Here is a 25119-nt window from a genome sequence, read left to right as displayed (position 1 = left end):
TTGAACTCTGGTCAGTCTGATGCTGTTCTGCCAGGCTGCCCTGCCTAGTTCTGAGAGGTCTCCATCAAGTTAAATCGAAAAGTGTTGGAGTTAGTGCTGGATGGAGTGAGGATTGGAAGAAACTTCTGTCTCCAATTCTAAGATTCTATGATTCTGAGACAGTGCACAATGGACAGAAGTGGGAGCAAGCATGTTTGGCTGTTGAACCTCGAGATGAATAGCCCGTATAATTGAATGGGCCCGTATAATCACCCAGTGCTGGCTGGCAATCAAAGCCTCTGATTCCTGGGGTCTAAAATCAGAAAGACCATGTGTACCCAGGAGGCATCTTTGGGAAGTGCTTGGCAGGGTTTATTTCATCTGTGCCTTTGCAGGAGTCTGGATTTCTAGAGAGGTCCCTGGGGCCAGCATACCTTACGTCACTGTCTGCCCAGCTTAGGAAGTGAGAGGAAACTGCAGAAGAAAGTTTGCATATGAGATATAACCGTTGCTGGAATACACGTCCCTGTGGCCCTGCTGCCCGCAGTCTTCTCCAGCCAACGCAAAAGATTGTTTCAGTCTTGCTTCCTGGATTTCCTTCCCCAAAGAGTAAAGGGCAAGTCCTACATTTGCAGCTAGCTGGCTAGAGACTGTTTCTATTAACTATAGCTTTGGGAAGTATGCTAATATAATTCTGTCCCTTAGACTTTTTTCCTGTTTAGAAGTGGTATCTCTGAAATCAAACCTTTCCTAGAGTCAAGAGTTTACTCTTCTAAATTTAGAACCAAGGAAGCTAGTCAAGGCGTTAGTTGAACTCATGTCCTTGGGATGTATTTAATATCACAGTGACTTTCTTTGGTGGGGCCTTTGTCAGAGAGAAAGAATTTGCCCTCCCTTTTTTTTAATTGGGGAATAAAAGGTTGACAATAAACAAGGACACATCTTTGAAGTGTTTAGTAAGAAAGGGAAGTTTTAAATATTTCCTGGCATTCATCTAATTTACAAGTGCACAACTTTGTTAATCATATCCAGACATGTCCTTAGCCCAAGTCTTCCCATAACTTAAGAGCGTGTTCACTGGAATGCAGCCTGCATCATTTACTTCTGGCTACAAATGAAAAGTTCCAGCCAACTGGAATTCTACCTCAGTTTGCGTGCAATGCAATTACAACCAGAGAAGCTTAGTGGAATAGCTTCCAGAGGTGGAAGCCCATTTCTTTCTCCTTCTATGCTCCAGCTCCTGAGTCAGTCAACATTAGGTCAAGATACTGGGGGAGACTGCCTTTCTGATTGACTGTCTTATGGTTCCTCTCAGTGCTACATAAATAATCTGGAATTTCCTGGAAAAGTTGAATGGCGTAGTGCCTGTGGAGAAGATACTGAAAGAGAGAACACAGTAGAGGAAGTTAGGGGAATGAGAAGCAAAACTTTAGCCAACAATGACTGTGAGAGAACTCAGGTAGAGGAAGGAGCTGTCACTAGACTTCATTCCCTCACTCATTTAGCTGAGACTTATTGAATTCCAACTGTGAGCCAAATCCTGCTGTAAGTGCTGGGGTACAGGGGTTAGAAAAACAGATGTGGCCTCTGATCTCATGGGGTGCACAGAGCAGACACGTATGAATCAGATAACTGAGCAGGTGGTTCATTAATTGCCATTGTGATAGAGGCAGGGAGGGGAGCTGCAGGTGCTGTGTTAGTGGGGATTCAGGGTGTGTGTTTGGGGGTGTGTTAAGAATGACATTTAAGGTGAAACTGACAGATGGGTGAGACTTAGCTGGGCCGGGAAGCAGAGCAGAAGGGCTACAGTCTGAGAGCATAGCAGAAACAAAGGCTTTGTGGGTGGATGTGCCCTAAATGTGGAGGCCTGACCAGTGTGGAGCCCAGGGAACTGCAGACCAGGGCTCGAGGGGTGGGTGGGGCCAGGCCACGCAGGGTTGAGAGCTGGGGACTTTATCCTGGAGACAGTAGTGTTTGGAACCATTGATGGAGTTTTCAGGAAGGGGTAAACGTGGTTTGCATTTCCATCTAGTGACTTAAGTGCTTTTCCCTGCATTCTTCTGTGGGGTGGACCAGAGAATGGCCTGAATTTGAGGATCCCCATGGAGCACATCAAAGCCCAGTGAGAAGTTCTCTTTGTGGCATCTGGTTGGGGAGCCAGCACTGGAAGGTTTTGAAGAGGACGGAGACGTAGTCTGGGGAGCAGTCCCGCGGTGGCTTTCAAGTTCTGGGGAAACAGTGTGTGCCAGAAGGCAGCTGAAGAAGCCAGTGCAGGCATTCGGGAGGAAAGTGGCTTGGAATGTTTAAGTAAGGGGGAAGGTTAGGAGGGAAGGCGTCAGAGCGACCGTGGAGCTGGCAAGCTCTGGTTTCAAGTCTTCAGAGGCTAAGGGACGAGAAGGCCTTCATGGGAAAGTGAAGAGATTACAGACCTGAGTGAAAGTGACCAAGGAGAGGAGGGAGGCAGGTGAGAGGGGCTTCTGGGCTTGTTGTGAATGGAGAGGTGGGTTGATAGGTGCAGGGAGAATGTGAGCTGCCAGTGAGGGGGATGAGTCAAGGCTCACTTTGAATATTCAGGAAGGACCTGAAGGAAGACCGTGAAGCTACTGTCCCCACCACGCCCCTCAGCATCTGGAGGGTGGGGGTACCTGTCCCTGTGGCCAGGTCAGCCCAGTCCTTGTAACTCCATGACCTCAGAGAGGAGGGCCACAGTCATTTGTGCCCCAGCTCTAAAGCCAGAAAGCTGCTTTATATAAATTAGCACAAATTGACCTCATTACCCATGGTCATTAAGGGATTTCAGAGACCAAAGTGAAAAAACAAAAACAGATCGAAAACTCCTCCGGAACACAGCTTTGCTCTGGCGGCAGGATTCAAAGGTTCTAGCGGCTGCCTTTCTGCTCAGGTGTGTCTGTCGTCCCCGCGCTGGCCCTGCAGACGGTCCTGGCCAGGCTGTTACTCCTCCCGGCTCCCTGCAGGTGTGCGCAGAGCTTTGAGTTCTGCTAATCACAAGATTATGATGGACTATTCCCCTCTCAAGCTGCTTTTATCCATTTCTTATTCTTCTAAGTTCTGAGACAATGAACCTGGCTTGCTCTGTATTTCTTAAAACAGTCCTTTTTCCTTAATACTCCAGGGCTCCCCATCCTTTCATTGCTTTCCCCCTTTCTGCTCTTTCCTCCTCCCTTCTTTTGCTTTAATTGGAGTGAGGTTATTTGTGAAGCTGTTGCCTCTCTGTGGAAGGGTGGCCAGAAGGGACATCAAGCCCTCCTTGTACTTCTGATTTGTACAGCCTGTAAGGTGAGCCATACAAAATAGCCAGCATTTGAGAAAATGAAGCCTAAGAATTGTTTAAGGTGCAGGAATATATAAACTCTTCTTTTTAATGGAGTCCATTTTCTTGGTAAAGATAAGAGTAACATGACATGAGGGAGGAGCTTTGGATTTTTTTTTTCCTTAATTGAAGTCTAGACACTTACTTCAGGAATGGTAATTTCCTCAGAATATTTTCTCAGCCCTCAGCATCTGTGATAATTTGAATATTGGAAGTTTTACAAGCTGTGTGAGAGAGTGAGGGGGTTGTGTTGATTGTCCAGGGAGACCTGAAGAGGGAGTGGCCTTGTATCTGGGTAAGTAGACCCGGATCAGAGAGACTCATCAGGTTTTCTTGAGGGCAGGGGTTCTTCTGACTCATTCTGAGGGTTTTCCTACACTTCCAGAATTAGGCCATTTCTTGGTCTGAAGGTATGGCGATGATCACTGGGGGGAATTGGGATTTCAGTCATGTTTTCGGCTTAAAGGTAAAGGCAGGAACGATGGATGCTGTTCTGTTAGGCCCCTTGTTATGATCCAGTGGCATTTGACAGTTTGAAATCCAAAAGGAAATCGACTAAAGTGTGGAGGGCTTCATACACCGTGTTAACAGCCAGTGCTGCATTCTACACTTAGCATTTTGGGGAAGGTGGTATCTGAAAAATTCTGTAGGTGTAGTCTGTCACTGTAGAAATGAAGCAATCACCAAGCTTATTGTTTGTCCCTTGGCCCTGAATTAACTCACTGTTAACAGAAGAGCCCAGATGGGCTGCTCCGTAGGTGGCCTCGGCGCAGGGCTCATCTGTGTATCTTGCTCTGACTGTCCCTGCTGGACCTCATGGGGGGCCATCATGGAGATTAAATACATTTATGTATGCCAGGGAGTGTTGCGCAGAGCAGATCATTAGTATTTGTCCTTATTTTTCTCCTTCTCCCCCTCTCTAAATGATAAACTCAGTCTGTCCTCTTACAGAAGACTTTTATTCCAAGATGTAGGATGATTGCTTCTCTCTTAAAGTCAGATGTCTCACAGATGACCCAGGGCCATCAAGCAGATCACAGAGCTCTTTGACTCTGGGAAGTGTTAGGCCTTCAACCATCATACAAGTTCCCTTCAACTACTGGTGTTTTGAGGGCTGGGATCTGAGTTGGTTCCAAATTACCCCTTTCCTGGGCACAAGGGTAACAATTGGGCTCTGGGCAAGTTTACTTCCTCCTTGTTCACAACCATAGCAGAGCTGTGACTCCAGTCTGCAGGGACTTGAGTTCCCTGGGTTTCTAGAAATGACTTGCCTTTCTTCAGTAGCTATAGCAGATGAACGGAGAAGGCAATGGCACCCCACTCCAGTACTCTTGCCTGGAAAATCCCATGGATGGAGGAGCCTGGTAGGCTGCAGTCCATGGGGTTGCGAAGAGTCGGACACGACTGAGCGACTTCACTTTCACTTTTCACTTTCATGCATTGGAGAAGGAAATGGCAACCCACTCCAGTGTTCTTGCCTGGAGAATCCCAGGGATGGTGGAGCCTGGTGGGCTGCCATCTATGGGGTCGCACAGAGTCGGACACGACTGAAGTGACGCAGCAGCAGCAGATGAAAGCCATTTTTTCAGAGAGCCCTGTGTGTCTTAAGTTGCTTCAGTTGTGTCTGACTCTTTGTGATCCTATGAACTGTAGCCCTTCAGTCTCCTCTGTCCATGGGATTATCCAGGCAAAGATACTGGAGTGGGTTGTCATGCCCTCCTCCAGGGGATCTCCCCAACCCAGGGATCAAACCCATTTCTCTTGCGTCTCCTGCATTGGCAGGCAGGTTCTTTACCACTAGCGCCACCTGGGAAGCCCATCAGAGAGCCTCAGAGCAGGCCAATCCCAGTCTGAATCCCAGGAGTTCAGTGGGAAGCAGACAGTAGGTGGAACACAGTGATAAATTTAGAGTTCCCAAACCTGAACCTCAGCCTAGCTTTGCTATCCACTGGTTGTGTGAATATCATCATTTATTTGTCATGCCTGAGTCTCGGCTTCTTGATTTGTAAAATAAAGATGATAATATGTACCTGACAGGGCTTTATAGAAAATAAAGGAGATGAAATGAATGAAAACATGATGTAATCTTTAATAACATGGTTAATTTTTTTCTGCTTGCTCTCTATTTGGGGGAGTTCCCTTACCCTCAGTACATAGTTTAGCACCAAACACATTAGAAAATTCTCAGTAAATGTTTTTGGGTTTAGGAAGTTGTTTTGGCAGACCTAGCTTAATGCTTTAAATTCTGACCTTCTATAGGGAGGTCGTTGTTATTGTTGGGAGAAAAAAATAGATTTCACATAAAGGGATGAAAAATGTGTAAGGTCTTTTGTTCCTTTTTTTTTGTTTTAATTTCCTTCCTTCCACCAAGACTTTTCTTATTATCTTCACCTCTTAATGGTGAAAGCAGACCTTGGCTTATTTCTTGGTTTCCAAGAAGAGGAAGGAGACGGAAAAACAAGCAGGATGTTTTCTCCTCTGCAGAACTGTTTGCAAGTTTTGGCCGTGGGAGTAACACACCCTCCTCCTCTAGTGGGTCTGGCTCTGCCACTTGCATCCAGGGCTGGCTGATTTATTTGAAGTGTGATTTGAGACTTAGAACCTTGAGGATGAAGCTTCCAGTCCTTTCTAGAGTAAAAGCTACCTTTATTGCTTTGATAGATAAATAGGTTGCTTTATGTAGTTCTCATTGTCTGCTAATAGTGGCAGCAACAGCAGCAATAGCTGACATTAACTGAACGATGACCGAATACTAGCCCCTGTTCTCAGTGCTTTGAGTGCTAACCGCTAATCCATACAGCCACCGTGTGAGCTCAGAAAGTAGGTACTGAGTTTTCCATCTTAAATGTGAAAAAGTCCAGCACAGAAAGGTTAAGTGCTTTGCCTACGAGCACATACCTGGTTGAGTGGCTGGCACAATATTTGGGAAGACGATGACTAAGAATCAGGGGATTTGGATTAATTAATGTTCTCTTCACAGTGTCTGGCACAAGGCAGGACCTCAACATTTGGCCGTGTTTGAAGTGACTTAGCAGCAGCAGCAGCAGTCATACTGGTCTGGAATTGGCCCAGAGAAGTGGGGCGTCCCTTGAGATGGAAAGTGTGTTTGTAGTAGCCCATTTCACTGGAGATCTTGGGGCCAGGGCGATCAAGAAAAAGACTACAGCTCCTTTGGAACTAACATCAGCATTTAGCCTGAGAGCTTAACCATTGTTAGTTAACTAGGCAATTCCTTGGCCTCCCCCTTCTATTTCCATGTATAGCTCATTGGATAGGTGTACGGCAATAGAAGAGAACTTTGGTGATTCAAACTCTAGCTTTGCCAGATGCCTGTGGACACATAACCACCCCAGGCCCAGATTCCTCCTTTGTGAAGGGAAGATAATAATAACATACCTATCTCCAGGCTTGTTGTGACAACCAAATGAATGTAAAACAATATCTGTCACATGGTAGCCATTCAAACAGTGATAATGTACAATTATCATTGATTTTTATCACCATGTTCTTACATAACCTCTTGCCTTATTCCTCATAGTGTCTGTGGTATTCACTACAGTAATACAAAGTTTAAAAAATAAAAGCAAATAGAGACTCAGGGCCAGGAAGTAAATGTATAGAAAATAAAAGCTTAGGTCTCATAGTAAAAGATATAAAGACATGCATATTTGCAGAAGTGGCTCTTCCGTCTGGTGGCCAGTGGCTGAAGAGGGAAATTCAGTTCCTTGGTGGCAAAGAGGGAAATTGTCCTCATTCACATAGGTATTACCCTCATCAGAGAGGCACAGGCAAAGTTTTTCCAAGCATTGACTTATGAATGAAAACTTTTATTTCTCTTTTATTAGAGAAAATGAACTCTAACTTCTAAATACTTGGCCCATTAGATGGGCCCATTGGACACAAGGGAAATCTTCACCTCAAGTCTTTTGTGTAAACTTTAGCTCTTTAGAATCAATTGCACATTTTATACTTTGATTTGTGATCAACTCTCATTAGCCAAGCAGGGATGAATCATGTCCTACTTTTTTTACAGCTGAAGTCTTATATCACCTTGAAAACCTCTTATATACAAAATCCTGTGCTCGCAATAGGGATCTTGTGGTTTCTTCTAAGGGGTGCCTGCGTTGCTCTTGCTCCTGGTGAGCAGATGTGCAGTCGTGGGGTGGAGGGCAACGGACGCCTTTCCAGTCTGCTCTTGGTATGTGCGGGGTCATTGGACCGTGAGCTTGGTCACGTTTGCAGTGGCGCAGGCTGCTCCCCTTGGCCAGACGGGCCCATATCGTGCTCTGGGGCTGGGAGGGGCCTCAGGGACTGTCCCCAGAGGCTGACCCTTATCTGTTTGTTTGCTTGTTTCCAAGGGCTACAGGGCCAGGAAAAGGAATACAGACCCCATAGAAAGAAAAGAAACAGGAAATAGTTCAAAAGGGAGTGATGAAATGAGAAAAGCAACAGGAAATGGCTCAGGAATCAGGGGAGGCATCAGTCAAAGGAAAGAAGTCTTGAGGACCAGGCGGACCAGAGGAATAAATCCTCCCCAAACCTCTGGGACTCCTTCTATGCTGACCCTGACCAGCCAGGTCTCCAGGGTGGAAGTGGTGTCTGGTTACTGAGGGACTGTCTTTGCCACCCCCTGCCTGGCTTCAGTGCAGATCTGGGGGTCTGAGCCAGACCCTCCCAGACATGCTGTGTGTCCCCCTTCCCTCCATGCACCTCTCCTGCTCCCCTTCTCCCTCTGCAAGGTCAAGAGTGCTCTCCCAGGGACCCCCAGAGTCCCAGATTGCTCCTTGGTGCTGCTCAGAGATCCCTGCCCCTCGCCAGCAGCTCTGTCTCTCCACTCCTGTCCTGTTCTGTCCTGGCCTGGGCTGCCCTGTGTGAGGGAGAGGGAGAGTGAGGTGCCACATTGGGGCACAGCGTTCTCAGAGGCGCACCAGTCACCCAGCGTGAAGGGTGCAAACTCGGGGCTTCCTGGGGCAGAAGCCACACAGGAAATCGTTGGTAATTGCGGCTTGCTCTGCAATTTGTCCCACACCTTCGGTACTCTGAATGAAATTTGGGAAATCACCTTTTAGTGTTTCCGTCACAGGAAGGATGAAATTGGGTCCCCATTTATAAAGAAGCTGCTTTCCTCTGGCCATGTCAGACTAGTTTGTTTCTATTTCTTGGGGTCGATTATCCATTTGTGACCTAATAGTATCCACGCTGGGGATTGTGTCTCATCACCATTTATCCCCACCCCTCACCAGCTCCCATGAGGATGCACATGTGTGTGATTGCACACACATACACATATACACACACACACACAGATCTCTTTAACTAACTGATTCTTTGGCCAAGATTCAGGTTCAGTTGAAATAGGATGTGACTGCAAACCAGTCCTTGAACTTCGCTATCCTTTTTCTGGTCAGACTATTGAACACTGCAGTTTTTAGTGGACATAAGGGAGTAGCTGTGTTGGCTCAGAGAATTTCAGGGTTGGAAAAAACCAGAAGGTCTGATCCCTTGTCAGTTCTTGAATCTCCCACACGGCATCCCTAGAGCGTGAGGTTGTCCAGTGCAGCCTGCTTGGACTCCTAATGACAGGGAGCTGCCGGCACCAGGAGCAGCCTCTTTCATCTTCAGACATGTTTTGGTTTTAGAAAGTTCTTTCTTACATTGTCCCAAACCTGCTTTTATCTGTTGGTGCTTATACCAACTCTTGACCTCAGTGAAGAAGCCTAGTTCCTTTCTTTTAAAAATTCAAAGGAGGCTTTCAATCAGGGGAAACAGCCCCGGTTTCCTCGTGTGCTCCCCACAGGAAACATTTCTAGACTGCTCACAGTCCAGATGCCTGCTTCTGGGGTGCTACCGTTGGTCTCTGCCCCCCTCCAAATATGGGGCCCAGGTCAGAACACAGTTCTTCAGAGGTGGGCACTGGGAGAGGGGCAGATGCAAACCAGAGGAAGGAGCAAGGTGGTATTCTCATTCGCCTCTGTGGATGGAGCTGCAGGAGGTCTTAGCTGCGTCCTGCTGGGGGTGCAGTGCTCACAGACACAGCAGATCTCTGTATATCCCCTTTGTTGTGGTCGCTCCTGTACCAGAATAGAACCCCCAGATTTGAGAGCAGATAGTGAGATTTCCTGGAGAGAGCAGGGCAGGCTTCCTGAACTGGTCTTAGAATGACTTAAGAGAGTAGGGAAAGGAGACAGGTGTGGGGTTTTATGATGGTTGTGGGTGCAGTTGGAGTGAAGGCTCTGCACAGGCCAGGACTGGTGTGGTTTGAACATCCCACCAGCATCAAAGGAAGGCGCCTCTGGGCTTTCTTGTCCGCTTGTCTGGGTGTTGGGGTGGAAGGGGAAGATGAGGCTTGAATGCTGTCCACACTGACATATTGAAAAGTGGAGTCACACAACCATTCTTTGCTTCCTGACCTTGAGCCTGATGGGTCTGCTGCTCTACCTTCTAACAAGTCCTTGTGGAAATAGTTGACACAGGAAATCTGCAGAGAGAATCCTGACCTCATGCCCTTGAGGTCATCTTGCAGTCAAGGATCTTCTTCAGACCCTGTTCCCTGGGCTGGGGATGGAAGGAGGGTGAGACACAGCACATACCCAACAGACACACGATGCCTAATTCATGCCATGAGCGTACGGGAGAATTACATCGACTGATACTGTATGGGAGCAAGTATTTCTGCACAGACACGAGGATGAGGGGTTTGGCAGGAGGACACCTGCTCCAGCCTGAGGAAGGCTCGAAGCCTGAGGAGGTGGCATGGTGTCCCTGCTGTGCTGGAGAGGGGATGTCAGCAGTGAGGGTTTTGAGAGCCCCTTCCCACTGGTCCTGAGTAGCTGGCCATGTCCTACATCCTCCATCACATTTCAGCAGAAAATGTAGGCATGTGTCCTGTGAGGTAAGGAGTGTTGCTATAGGAACGGTGACTTGCCTCTCCTTGCTGAGCATCCGCATTGTTGGTTCCAGCCGCAAACTTCTACCTTTTGCCTGTTGAGAGTCTCTAGGTGGGCACAGGGGAGGCAGTGCACGCAGGCTCTGCTGGAGACACAAACTGACATTGCTCTCCTCCAGGTCTCCAGCCTCCTCAGTGTCAGCTCTTCTCTGAATGTGAGGGACTGGGGAAGCCAAGGGAGCTTCACAGACGTGAGAAATTAATCAAATGATACCAGTGTGGCAGAGAGCTGGTGCATGCTGATGGTTCACAGGCAAGGAAACCGCAATTGGAAGAGACACATGTACCCCAGTGTTTATTGAAGCACTGTTTACAGCAGCTAGGACATGGAAGCACCTAGATGGCCATCAGCAGAAGAATGGCAAAGGAAGCTGTGGTACATATACACAATGGAATATTACTTAGCTATAAAAAGGAACACATTTGACTCAGTCCTAATGAGGTGGATGAAACTGGAGCTTATTATACAGAGTGAAATAAGTCAGAAAGAGAAACACCAATACAGTATATTACTGCATATATATGGAATTTAGAAAGATAGGAACTATGATCCTATAGGCAAGACAGCAAAAGAGACACAGAGGTAAAGAACAGACCTTTGGACTACGTGGGAACAAGCGTGAAAGTGAAAGTCACTCAGTCGTGTCCAACTCCTTGTGACCCCATGGACTGTACAGTCCGTGGAATTCTCCAGGCCAGAATACTGGAGTGTGAAGTCGTTCCTGTCTACAGGAGATCTTGCCAATCTGGGTTTCCCGCATTGCAGGTGGATTCTTTTCCAGCTGAGCCACCAAGGAAGCCCAGGTGGGATGATTTGAGAGAATAGTATTAGAAACGTGTATTACCAAATGTTAGACAGATGAGAGTGCAAGTTCGATGTATGATGCGGGGCACTCAAAGCTGGTGGTGCTCTGGAACAACCTGGAGGGTTAGGAGGGACAGGGCTAGGATGTTCAGGATGGGGGGACACGTGCACCTGTGGCTGATCATGTCGATGTATGGCAGAAACCACCACAATGCTGTCAAGTAATTATCCTTCAATTAAGATGAATAAATTAATTTCTAAAAGAAGTGTTAGTTGGCACTGGCCCTGGAAATCCCCATCTGAATACCCACAGATACAGCAAAGTCAACATGCAGCCCACAACTGTCTTCCTCTCCCCAAATTTGCCCTTCTTATCTTGGCAAATGATAGGTTGCCTGAGCCATAAACAAAGGGTTCATCTTAGATTCCCTTCCTTCCTTGTTCCCCCTTAGATTGTCACAAAGCCTCACCAGTTCTTTATACTTCTGTCCCTCTCTCTCTTTTTCTAGGTATTAAATGAGTTTACTTGTTTGGCAATAGGCAAAATTATATGTACAGTTTTCTTTTTTTCTTCCAGTTTTATTGAGATATAATTGACACATAGCTCTACATTTAAGGTGCACAGCATCGTAATTTGACTTATATGCCTCATGAAATGCCTTACACGTGCCTCTTGATGGCTTCTGCCCCCGGTTCCTGTCCACAGGTCTGGGGCTCAGTCAGTGCACACTGCATGGCCATCCCACTTGTAAAAAAATTTAAATACTTTCATTCTGGTTGGTAAATTGACTTCCTTCCCTGTAAGACCCCGTGACACCGGCCTGTGGGCCTCCAGGATCCTGCTTCAGTGCTCAGTTGGCTTCCTTTCCCATTAGTTGGCTTTGCCTTGTGCTCTGTCAACCCGAGACCCCTTTTGTTCCCAGTGAGGTCTTGCCACTTGTCCTCTAAGGGCATGGGTTCAGTGTTATCTGCTGGGTGTCTTTCTCTGACCTTCTTCTCCCTAGCAGAATTCACTGCCCATGTCTGTGGCCCTGAGGACCCAGCCCTGCTGGCTTTGAGGACTGGCTGTTTTATAGTCACCCCCATGAGACACAGAGCCCCTTAAGTGAATAGCTCTCTCCCAAGTGAATCTGGTTCTGGGAAGGTCTTGTATTTCAAAATAGTATTTGTTGAATGTGTCAAGTGTTGTGCTCAGTGCTAATGTTAATAAACCCTCATTGCATCTACAATCACCCTGGAGGGGCTGACCCTAAATAAGTAAACAATTAAATGTATAATTGAAAATTGTACAAAAGTCCTAAGGGGACGGAGAATGGGATGTGTAGAGCAAGAGCGTTTAGGGAAATTCTTGGACTTGGTCTGCAGAGTTCTTCAGTCCAGGACCCTCCTCCTCAGCCCCTCATGGAGGGAAGTGAAAAGGCTTATCCTCTTTTGAAGGTCTAGGGATTTGAGATGGAAATGGGGAAGGGAGAATGAGCTCTTTCTGGCTGCCAGTGGCAAGGCTGTTTCTTGGCTGCTCTGACCTGGTTTTTAAGAAGCTGATGGATAGGATGATCCACATGCATGCATGCTCAGTGTCTGACTCTTTGCAGCCCCACTGATTGTAGCCTGCCAGGTTCCTCTGTCCATGGGGTTCTCCAGGCAAGAGTATTAGAATGGGTTGCCATTTCCTCTTCCAGAGGATCTTCCCAACCGAGGGATTAAACCCACGTCTCCTGCATTGGCAGGTGGCTTCTTTACCACTGAGCCACCTGGGAATCCCTGGGATGATCTCCAGTCTGCATTAAAAAAAAAAAAAAAAAAAAAAACCCGCCAGAGCAGCATCCATGTGATCTGGGTCCTCTTTGTGCCATGGGTTTCCTGTGACTCTGCCCCCTGCAAAGTGAGAAAGCCAAAGGCTGTGTCGACAGCATCCCTGCTGACATGGGTTCTGTGGACGACAGAACCTCTGGACGACACCACAAGAGTAACACCTGGTCCCTTTCCTTCAGGGGAGGGCAGGTGTGGCCTCTGATAGATGATAGGAGTGGCTCTGTGGCTGGAGCTGGTGCTCCCTGGTCGGCGAGTGAGTGCTCACTGGGGAGGGGCAGTGCTGCACCCTTTAAACTGTGATTCCCTGGAGCCCACATGACCCTGTGTTGTTTGACTGCCATGGTGAAGTGGTGGAGGAAGGTAATTGGGAGAAATGGGAAGCTCACTGGATATTTGAAATCCAGACAGAAAGTGAAAGAACATTGAAATGATGCTTTTAATCATAGAGAATATAGAATCCAGCTAATAAAATACAGTTTCATGCCAGGTCTTAGGCATATATTGAGGGTGCCTTGGGAGATGGTCTTCTGCTGGCTCTCATAAACCTCAGTGTTGTTTGGTGTCGGGAGCCCCTGAGGTCAGCTGCCTCCCTGGCGTGTGTGCTGTGATGGTGCTTGTAGGGTGAGAGCCCATGGGGCCCTGAGGGGTTCTGCAGGTGAGGAAGTGGATTCCACCACCGCGAGGCAGAGCGTGCATGACTGCCACCCTGTGAGTGACACTGGCCTCTCGGGAAACCACAGGGTCTGGTCTGTGCTGTCAGGACCGCAGCCTGAGGCTCGCAGGGTGTGTCCAGCTCCCTGGGGCCTCTGGTGGCCGCTCCCCCTTCCATCCAGCCAAGAGCCCGGTGGAGAGCAGGGCAGCGAGTGGCTTGGGCAGCTCTCCTTCTGGTCTTGAAGTTTCCCCATCTCTGGAGTCAGCCGGGATGGACTTAGGGAGGTTTGATCAGGTGAGAGGCAGTTAACTTCGGCCTAGCTGCAGAGAGTGCCCATGTCTTTGGGATGCTTTCTTTGGAGCCCCGGGTCTTTGTGGCCACAGGTGGCTGTGTGTACATTGTCCCCACTGGGCAGTTGAGAGCAGAGAAGTGTTTTTGTCAGGAGACTCGTGTGATTTCTTTGTACCCAGTGGGGAGTTTGGGGCTCACAGCCCCAGGTAAAGGGACCTCAACTTTGTTCCCTACCAAACTGGGTGAGTCCAGCCGGACAGTCCCAAAGAAGCTTACACTCATGTGTCTGCAGCAGCAGACCATTCTGAGCTGCGATGTTAAAGCAGAGACCTCTCTGGTCTCGCCTCTTGCCTCTGCCTTTTAACTGTCTCCCTCCCCAGTCTGGCTTGGGAGGGCTGTGCCTTCTGCAGGCCTGATCTTGTTAGTCTTGTGATCAGTAACTTCTCTGGTTTCCTGCCAGGACCTGGCACAGGAATCTTCCATTAAGTGTCCCCAGACTGCCTTTCCAGCCTCATCTTCCCCTGCGCCCCTCATATATCCTTTACTCCAGGCAAACTGTCTCACTCTCTGCTCTCCCAGCAAGCCTTCTAGGCTTTCATGTCCCTGCCTTTGCTCTTGCTGGTCTCTCCTTCTCTAATGCCTGTTCCCACACAGACAGACTCTGCTTCGTATCTGCCTTTCAAAGTCTGTTATGGACCGGACTATATCCCCTCAAATTCCTTAGCCTCCAATGTGATGGTATTTGGAGATGGGGCTATTGGGAGTCATTAGGGTTAAATGAGGTTATAAGGGTGGGGTCCTGGCCTCCTGATTGGATTGATGTCTTATCAAGAGGGAGTCACAGCAGAGCACTGTCTCTCTGAGTGAGCCCAGAGGAAAGGCCCTGTGAGTTCACAGAGAGAGGGTGGCATCTGCAATCTGGGATGAGAGCTCTCGTCAGAAACCGAATCTGCCACTACCTTGCTCATGGCCTCCAGCCTCCGGAACAGAGAAGTGAGTGTCCATGGTTTAGGTCCCCCTGGCATTTGTTAGGCAGCTGGAGCAGACGAAGGCAACCTGCCTCCCTTCCCCCTGCAAATACCATCTCTCTGCAAAGCAGCCTCCTCACTGCACCCACAGCACTGCCTCTCCCTCCCTGGACATGTGGCTCCGGCTTCCTGGGATCCTTATTGTTGTTAATTAATTTCCACCACTAGTCTGTCAGCAGTTTGAGGGTAGGGACCTTGTTTTGCTTATCCAAATCAGAGTGCCAGGTATTATATGTTTAGTCAGTTAATAATTGAATGAATTAATACGCACAGACACTCACCCCCTACTCCTTGCCAGTTGGCTGTTAGACTGCAGATAGTCCTTTTGTGGCTACTTTTCAGGTATTTCTGCTCTTAGTGATCATTTAACCTGATCCCTCCAGGGTATTAACATATGGAAGGTGGAGGGGACTCCTGGTGTCATTTTCCCACCCTCATTATGCCTCGGTTTGCCTGAATGTGCAGCTTTTCTCAGCTCAGTTGGTGAGAGGAAAGGAATTGCTGTGATAGCACAGAGGAGAGCCAGGCCAGGGTCAGACCCAGTCCACCATGACAAGGAGAGAGAGCGCATGGCCCTAAGCCTTCCTGGCTTTGTCTTCTCCAGGAATAGGCCGCGAATCTTCTGGCTTGACCCCAGCCTCACAGAGGCTAGGTGATGAAGTGGGCGGCAGCAGTGGGATACACCTTTCAAGTTGAGCTGCTGGGAGCACAGCCCAGAGAGCCCAAGTGGCATGTCCCATTAGGTACCAGGACAGCCGGGTGGTGACAGAGCCACAGAGAGGAGCCAAGTCTACTGAGTGGTGCTTAGTCATTCAGTAATGTTCGACTCTTTGTGACCCCACCAGGCTCCTCTGCCCATGGGATTCTCTAGGCAAGAACACTGGAGTGGGTGGCCATTGCCTTCTGCAGGTTCAGTTCAATTCAGTTGCTCTGTCGTGTCTGACTCTTTGTGACCCCATGAACCACAGCATGCCAGGCCTCCCTGTCCATCACCAATTCCCAGAGCCCACCCAAACTCATGTCCATTGAGTTGGTGATGCCATCTAACCGTCTCATCCTCTGTCGTCCCCTTCTCCTCCTGCCTTCAATCTTTCCCAGCATCAGGATCTTTTCAAATGAGTCAGCTCTTTGCATCAGGTGGCCAAAGTATTGGAGTTTCAGCTTCAACATCAGTCCTTACTATGAACACCCAGGACTGATTTCCTTTAGAATGGACTGGTTGGATCTCCTTGCAGTCCAAAGGACTCTCAAGAGTCTTCTCCAATGCCACAGTTCAAAAGCATCAATTCTTTGGTGCTCAGCTCTTTATAGTCCAACTCTCACATCCATACATGACTGCTGGAAAAACCATAGCCTTGACTAGACAGACCTTTGTTGGCAAAGTAATGTCTCTGCTTTTTAATCTGCTGTCTAGGTTGGTCATAACTTTCCTTCCAAGGAGTAAGCATCTTCTAATTTCATGGCTGCAATCACCATCTGCAGTGATTTTGGAGCCCCCCCCAAAATAAAGTCTGCCAGTTTCCACTGTTTCCCCATCTATTTCCCATGAAGTGATGGGACTGGATGCCATGATCTTAGTTTTCTGAATGTTGAGCTTTAAGCCAACTTTTTCACTCTCCTCTCTCACTTTCATCAAGAGGCTTTTTAGTTTCTCTTCACTTTCTGCCATAAGGGTGGTGTCATCTGCATATCTGAGGTTATTGATATTTCTCCTGGCAATCTTGATTCCAGCTTGTGCTTCATCCAGCCCAGCGTTTCTCGTGATGGTGTCCATTGCCTTCTGCAGGGGACATTGTCAAATCCAGCTGTTCTGATGCCCTGCCTGAAGCCCCTGGCAGGTTTTGTACTTGCTTTGCCCTTCGGCTCCGACTGCCACACTTCTCTCCCCTTTCTTTACTCACATGTGCCAAAGGTATTCCCTGAGTTTTCACTCTTGCTCCCTTTGCCTTCTCTTCCTCCAGATCATTGCATTTCCGTTTCCCCATCTTGAAGGTCTCAGCTCAGGTGCTGCTTGTTCCAATGGCCCTCTCTGCATCCCCTGTTTCAGGGCCCCCCTACAGTGTCACATTGCCCCGACACTGAGTTTCATTCCCACAGCCCCTCCTGCTGTCTGAAGTCGTCCTGTGCAGACTGACAGTGACACAGAAGCGGAGCCCTGGCCTCCCATTTCCCTGCTGTGTCTGCAGTGGGGAGAAGTGCCTGGCATACAGCGGGGGATAATAACTATTTGTTGACCCATCAAAAGAATGCTGATCTATTTGTCATGAACAGGGAGGTGTCTGGTGTCCTAGAACTGTGTGCAGGGGGCTCTGGCTGTGTGTGCTGCTGGAGGGGCAGTCCCTCGGTGGGGCTGGTGTGGCACTGCCCTGGGCCTGGAGGGAGTGCTCGGCTATGCTCATGCCAGGCAGTGCCTAGAGATCAGCTTCTTAGGGGAGCCTCTTCCCTCCTGAGTGGTTTGCTTCTAGCAATATTGAGTTTCCATTTTTATGACAGCATCTGAAGCCTCTCATTAGATGCAGAAGGAAAATTTGGTGTAGGTCCAGATTTTTCTTTCGAAAAAGAGAAAGCTCTGTCCTTGATTAGAACCTCACAGCTCTGCCTGAGCTCTAAGTGCTTTTGACAGTCAGGAAGACCCTAAAGTTGTAGAGACCTTGTTTATATTCAAGGAGTTTCAGTTACCAAGCATCATGGCTGTACTTCAGATGTAAGTGGAGGTATAAGTATTTTAAAAAGAGGTAAAACTTGCCCTGTCTTCCACAGAAAAGGAGCATTCTTTTTTTCTTGGTATGTGTTCACTGCTTCTGTGACCACACAGTCACTTCTGGCTTTATAGTTGAAAAATCATTCGGAAATAGTTTTAAGATTGTTCAACTCTTCCTCACTGACAGTTACCAGACCCTTTATTTGAATGTTCGTCACTGGGGACTTGAATAATGTCACAGGTAACTGTTAGATGAATTGTTCAGGGGAAACTTCATCTCCTAATGCTGGACTGGAATATTCATAAGGTACATTTGCCCTGACCCAGCATTCCAGGAGCCGGACCGTAATCCCTGACCTCTGAATAGGGGAGAAAAGGGGCAGACCGTGGCCTCCCTGCTTAATGAGAGCAGTACAGGTTTAGAGAACAGGCCAGCCTCCAATCACTGGACACCCTCATGCCAAGAAAAGGTTAAAATGTCATATATTTCCATAGGAATGCCAAACTTTTTCCTTGATGCAGGCATTCAGGAAATTAAACCACAAGAAAGGCCAAGTCGAATTTCTTAATCCACCCCAAACAATGAAATGTGAAGTGTGGGTTTATAGTTGGAAAGTGACTGGGTAAAAATAGCACCAACTGACTCAACACATCAGCCTCCTCAGGCTCCCAGAGCCTCTGATGCGTGTGGACTCTGCTCACAGACACCGTGTGGTTGGTGCTGGCCTTCCTTTGGGAAGCCGGGGTGGCCCAAGAACTCAGTGCCTCTTTCTTCATCTGCTGCCTGTGTTCCCTGCTCTCTCCATACTCAGTTCCAGAAGTTTCCAGTCCAGGCTCCCCAGTGTCCTTTGGTGGACATGACTCGGAGGGAGGCCCCCTGGCTGCCTTTGGTGTTGGGTTTATATGGTCTCTGTGTCTGGGGCTGTGGCATCTTATTGCCTTCAGCCATCACTGTCCACCAGAGGTTTATGTAGTTGCTCACCTGACGGGGTGGGGAGAATTGCTCTGCCTTGGGCCATATCTCCCTTGCCTGAGCTTTCCTGTTTGTGCTCTCCCATCCTCGTGTATCTTATAGCTGATCTTTTGGGGATTCCTCTAGGCCTGGAGCTCTAAGAATGCAATTTGGCCTCTCAGAGGCTCATCCCAATAGACCTGAGGGTTTTTCTAAGCTGCTCATATTCCCAAAGCACCTGCCATTTGCCTCGAACTTCCAAGATGTCCTCGGCAAGAGGAGCTGGGGAAAATATAGCATATATGCAATTAGATAAATAACAGGAATGGCTTCCCAGGTGGCTCAGCCATAAAGAATCCACCTGCCAGTGCAGGAGACGAGGGTTTGATCCCTTGGTCAAGAAAATCCCCTGGAGAAGGAAATGGCAACCTATTTCAGTATTCTTGCCTGGGAAATCCCATGGACAGAGCAGCCTGGTGGGCTACAATCCATAGGGTCGCAAAAGAGTCGAATATGACCTGGCAACTAACAAGTAATAGGAAAAAGAAACCAGATGAGAGTAACTCCTAGCTTATTGTCTGCTTTTTCTTTTTTAAAAACACATATTTGGAAACCCAGAAAACCATCTTATGGTGAAGTAGGAGAAAGGTAGAAGTTTCTAGAAGGACTTGTCTTAGGAAAAAGAGTATAAAAATGAGTAACTCTGGCTACTTTAAGAAGACTCTTAAAGAGCCTGGTATGTGTGCTGAGTTGCTTCAGTCGTGTCCAGCTCTTTTGAGATCCTGTGAATTGTAGCCCACCACGTTCCTCTGTCCATGGGATTCTCCAGGCAAGAACACTAGAGTGAGTTGCCATGCCCACCTCCAGGAGATCTTCCTGACCCAGGGATCGGACTAGTGTCTCTTATCTGCATTGGCAGGCAGGTTCTTTATCACTAGCACCTGGGAAGCTTGAGGTCATGCAAAATGCCTTAAATCTGATTGACTTTGCCAGAAAATGGGTATTTTCTGTGAGGTAGTTAACTAGTCCCTTTAGAAATATTTTTATTTTAAAAGCAATACATGTCCATTTTGAAAAGATGGAGAAGTATTTAAAAAATACACATTTGCTTCTAGTGGCATATGTGTGTATGCACACACATATAAATGTATAATATAAATATGTATTTGGCATACTTATGTATTATTATATGTTTTAATATATTTATTTTGTCATTACAAATATATACATGGGAGGATATTTAGAATATCATAAAGAAAATTTAAAATAATTTGTAATTCACTATGGGGTGAGGGAATGTGATTGCTTGTCCCCAAAGATGACCTCCTAAGGAGCCACCCCTCCCAGCCTTCACACCTGCAAGCAGTCCCCTCTCCTGGAATCTGGGCAGGCTCAGCGGCTTGTTTCTGGTGGACAGGACACAGTGGAAGTGATGCAGCCTGACTTCTGGGGCTCGGTCACCAGGAGCTCTGTGCAGTGTCAGCCTTGTTTCCTGGGACACTGTTTTCAGCAAACTCCCTTTTGGAGTCCAGCTGCCCTGCTGGGAGAAGCCAGAACCCCAGAGGGAGCCCACATGAAAGTGCTCTGGTTGACAGCCCGTGCTGAGCTCTTTGCTGACAGCCAGCATTGACTGCTAGCAATGTGTGATGTGGCCATCCAGCCTAGCCGAGTCTTCAGAAGACTCAGCCTCAGCTGCAGTTTCCTGGTGTCCACACAGGAGACTCCAGGTGAGCACTGCCCAGCTGAGCCTAGATGACCAACAGAACCATGGGGGAGGATCATACACTGTTTTCAACCACTAAGTTTTGGGGTGGTTGGTCATGTAGCTATAGATAACTAGCATAGCCGGTTTCAAAGCAAACAGGGTTGAAGGGAGCATGATATGGCCAAAGAACTCAGATTCTAGGGCCTGGAAGTCCTGATGTCCTGCTTTGTCACTCTCTAAGGTCAACTTTTGACCTTAGGCAAGTTGTTTCCATTTGTTAAATGGAAATTGGGAGATAAAAGTATTCCGATGTCTGTGTACTAAGGAAGTGTTAGTTTCTATATGGTTATATTGAATAGTCATGGAGAATGGTGATAAAGGAACATTGGAAACAGCAGTGGCAGCAGCAGAAAATATATAATTAAAATGCTTCTATAGTTACATTTTTTGCAGCTGTGAATAATGTCATTCGTTTCTGAACCTCTCCACACTTAACATAGTACTGGGTGCACAGAAGGGGCTTTATGACTTGCTAGGCATGGCTGAGGCCAACACAGTGAGGAGGGTCTTCCATGCCCAGGGTTATCTGTGCTATTCTGAGGACAAGCAGCCGGGCTATGAGTGAGGGGAAAAGGCCACTTGTGTACAGAATTCCAAGGAGGCAGGGCTGGGAGGGTTTGAAAGAGTAGCTGCTCCAATGTTCTTGTCTTTACCATCTGGGAAAACTGAAGTCCAGAGGGCAAGTGGCTCGTCCGAGGCTGGACACAGTGGCAGAATCAGGCCGGTGAGCCAGGGCTCTAACTCAGGACACTGTCTACTCACACTTACCCAGAGTTACTCAGTCCACATTTCATTAAATAAGGCAGAGCATACTGCATTTTAAAAGACAGGGGATCAAAATGAACATCACCAGTAATGTGACAAATCGTGCCTCCTGGTATGATGGAGTGAGAAGAAACCAGTATCACTTCTGTGCTATTCCTAACAAGGATGAATAACCTGAATCTAATCAGAAGGAAACATCAGTAAACCCAAATCTGGGGAGATTTTACTAAATAATTGGCCTGTGCTCCTCAAATTGTCATAGGTCCTGGAGGCCAAGGAAAGATGAGAAACTATTTCATATTGAAGAAATGTGACAACCAAATGCTATTCTGGGCCAGAAATTTTGGTTTTGGTTTTGGACAATTGACAAGTTTTGAATGGGACTGTAGATTAAAAGGTAGTGATGTATTAATTTCCTGGGTTTAATGGTTGTACTGTTATGATGAGAGTGTCCTTGCTTTATAGGAAGTACCTACTGAAATATTTAGAGGTTAAATCTTTTTTTTTTTTTTTTTGCTTTCATCTACAATGATGTCAATTTGGCATTATATTTTATGTCTTTAATTTAAAATTAAAACAAGTAATTTTATTAAAAACCAAAAACTAAATTGATTAAATTCAATTAAAATGAAAGAAATGAATCAGTGCTTAAGTACAATTTGGCAGATATGTTCAGTTGTTGGATCTGTGATGGGAACAAGTTACGAAAAGGATTTCAAATGAAAATTGGAGACTGGACTCCCAGCTTGGGGACCAGTCTTTTGACTTCGCTACATTTTCGGGTAATTCTTAGATTCATAGTAGGAGGGGGTCCTCTTAATCTTGGTACCAAACAGGGGTGAAAGCATTGAAACATAGATTGTATCTTGTGTGGGAGAAAGCTACAAAACGAGGACCATAAACCCTACTTGTAAGGATTAAATTAGGTAAAGATATGTGAAAATGACCTAGTCCAGTTCCTAGTTCCCAGGCATATGAGAACCTCACTATTTTATAGATGATGGTAGATAGTTTATCTTTTTTTAAATTGAAGTATGGTTGATTTACAATGTTATGTTTCTGATAAATAGCAAAATGATTCAGTTTTATATATTTATGTATATATGTATGCATATAAAATTTTCTTTTTCATATTATTTTCCATTATAATGGAATATTAAATACATACCTGTTAATCTCAAATATCCCTCTCTCCCTCCCTCCCTTCCCTTTTGGTAACCCAGGCTGGGAAATATGTTGTGGGCCGTAGAACTTCCACAACAGTGAAAACTTGTTTGGTATACTTTTTCTCCAGTTTGTGGGTTGTCTGGGACACACGCCACACCTCCCAGGTCTGCTGCACCCAGAGCGCCTGCCCTTGCGGCAGGCCACTGCTGACCTTCACCTCCGCAGGAGGCAAACACGCAAAGGCAGGTCTGTCTCGTTCTCTGTGGGGTCCCTGGGTCCTGGTGCACACTAAGTTTTGTTTGAGCCCTCCGAGCATCTCTGGTGGGTATGGGGATTGATTCTAAACCTGATTTCACCCCTCCTACCATCTTGTTGGGGCTTATCCTTTGCCCTTGGACATGGAGTATCTTTTTTTGGTGGGATCCAGCATTCTCCTGTTGATGGTTGTTCAGTGGTTAGTTGTAATTTTGGAGTTCTCATAGGAGAAAATGAGTGCACGTCCTTCTACTCCACCATCTTGTATGCCCTCTTGGAGGGTACAAACAAAGCCTTGTGCGTGCCAGGACCCAGGAGAAAGGAGCAGTGAGCCCACCAGAGACTGAACCAGACTTGCCCGTGAGTGGTGGGAGTCTCCGGCGGGGGCATGGGTTGACAGTGGCCTGCTGTGGGATCAGGGGCAGTGAACACAACAGTCCTGGCAGAAGTCCTTTGAAGGAGGTTGCCATTACCGCCATTACCCCTGGTTATTGAGGGCTAACTACCTGTCAGGCTGTTAGTAACTGAAAACAGCCAACTTTTCTGGTGCTTACTGTACTGATCATAGTGCTTAGAGTTCTGGTCTAAGTGTTTTACATAGGTTATATCATTTAATCCCCAAAGCCAACCCTTGAGGTTATTATGCTCATTTTATAGAGAAATGGTTGTCTGAGGAGGCCTCAACAAATAGCTGAGAAAAGAAGAGAAACTAAAGGCAAAAGAGAAAAGGAAAGATACACCCATCTGAATGCAGAGTTCCAAAGAATAGCAAGGAGAGATAAGAAAGCCTTCCTAAGTGATTGATGAAAAGAAATAGAGGAAAATAATAGAATGGGAAAGACTAGAGATCTCAAGAACAGTAGGGATACCAAAGGAATGTTTCATGCAAAGATGGGCATAATAAAGGACAGAAATGGATGGATCTAACAGAAGCAAAAGATATTAAGAAAAGGTGGCAAGAATACACAGAGGAACTATTCAAAAAAGATCTTAAAGACCCAGATAACCACGATGGTCTGCTCACTCACCTAGAGCCAGACATCCTGGAGTGTGAAGTCAAGTAGGCCTTAAGAAGCATCACTACGAAGAAAGCTAGTGGAGGTGATGGAATTCCAGAAGAGCTATTTCAAATCCTAAAAAATGATGCTGTGAAAGTGCTACACTCATTATGCCAGCAAATTTGGAAAACTCAGCAGTGGCCACAGGACTGGAAAAGGTCAGTTTTCATTCCAATCCCAAAGAAAGCCAATGCCAAAGAATATTCAAACTACTACACGATTGCACTCATCTCACATGCTAGCAAAGTAATGCTCAAAATTCTCCAAGCTAGGCTTCAGTAGTATGTGAACTGAGAACTTCCAGATGTTTAAGCTGGTTTTAGAAAAGACAGAGGAGCCAGAGATCAAATTGCCAACATCTGTTGGATCATAAAAAAAGCAAGAGAATTCCAGAAAAATATCTGCTTCATTGACTATTCTAAAGCCTTTGACTGGGTGGGTCACAGCAAACTGTGGAAAATTCTTAGAGATGGGAATACCAGATGACCTTCCCTGCCTTCTGTGAAACGTGTGTGCAAGTCAAGAAGCAACTGTTAGAACCGGACATGAAACAATGGACTGTTTCTAAATTGGGAAAGGTTGTATATTTTCATCTTGCTTATTTAACTTATATGCAGAGTACATCATGCAAAATGCCAGACTGGATGAAGCACAAGCTGGAGTCAAGATTGCAGGGAGAAATATCAGTAACCTCAGATATGCAGATGACACCACCCTTATGGCAGAAAAAGAAGAGGAACTAAAGAGCCTCTTGATGAAAGTGAAAGAGGTGAGTGAAAAAGCTGGTTTAAAACTCAACATTCGGAAAACTACAATCACGGCATCCAGCCCCATAACTTCATGGCAAGTAGATTGGGAAACAATGCAAACAGTGACAGACTTTATTTTCTTGGACTCCAAAATCACTGCAGATGGTGACTGCAGCCATAAAATTAAAAGACACTTGCTTCTTGGAAGAAAAGCTATGGCAAACCTAGACAGTGTATTATAAAGCAGAGACATTACTTTGCCAACAAATGGCTGTCTAGTGAAAGGTATAGTTTTTCCAGTAGTTATGTATGGATGTAAGAGGTGGACCATAAGGAAAGCTGAGCACCGAAGAACTCAGGCTTTTTTTTTTTTTTTAAGTTTTTAAAACTTTTATTTTATATACAAAGAGCTAGTATTATTTCTGCCTAAGGTTGATGTGCTGGATGAGCCATCTAAGGAAGTTCGGTTAGTCCAACTTAAGGAAGCCGATGTCCTTCACATACTGGCGGAAACACTGGCGGCACTGTTGAAGCCGTATTTCTGGTTCAGACCGTGCTGGTTTGAGCAGACCCGGCAAGAGCGAGAACCCTGGCCGAATTTTCTCGGATGGCTCCAGTGGAGCTGCTGGTGACCCATGTTGCTTTCTTGGCTGCTACGAGGTAAAAGGCAGAACTGATGCTTTTGAACTGTGGCGTTGGAGAAGACTCTTGAGAGTCCCTTAGACTGCAAGGAGATCCAACCAGTCCATTCTAGAGGAGATCAGTCCTGAATATTCATTGAAGGGACTGATGCTGAAGCTGAAGCTCCAATATTTTGGCCACCTGATTCGAAGAACTGACTCATTGGAAAAGACCCTGATGAT

At 46.7% G+C, this 25119-nt stretch overlaps 1 protein-coding gene and 1 pseudogene across 20 annotated transcripts in view; one reads left to right on the top strand and one right to left on the bottom strand.

Moving 5' to 3' along the window:
• Positions 1-25119, top strand: part of XXYLT1 (xyloside xylosyltransferase 1) — a 174678-nt gene that overhangs the window by 64356 nt on the left and 85203 nt on the right. The gene's annotated exons all lie outside the window — the stretch shown is intronic.
• LOC147379794 (small ribosomal subunit protein uS14 pseudogene) lies at positions 24617-24893 on the bottom strand (annotated as a pseudogene).

Source organism: Bos grunniens, chromosome 1 (assembly GCF_055505025.1).
Source record: "Bos grunniens cultivar Pamir isolate PY7600 chromosome 1, Bosgru_T2T1.0, whole genome shotgun sequence".
NCBI classification, from domain to species: domain Eukaryota; kingdom Metazoa; phylum Chordata; class Mammalia; order Artiodactyla; family Bovidae; genus Bos; species Bos grunniens.
Note: the sequence above shows the minus strand (reverse complement) of the source record. Positions and strands in the feature narration are given on the sequence as shown.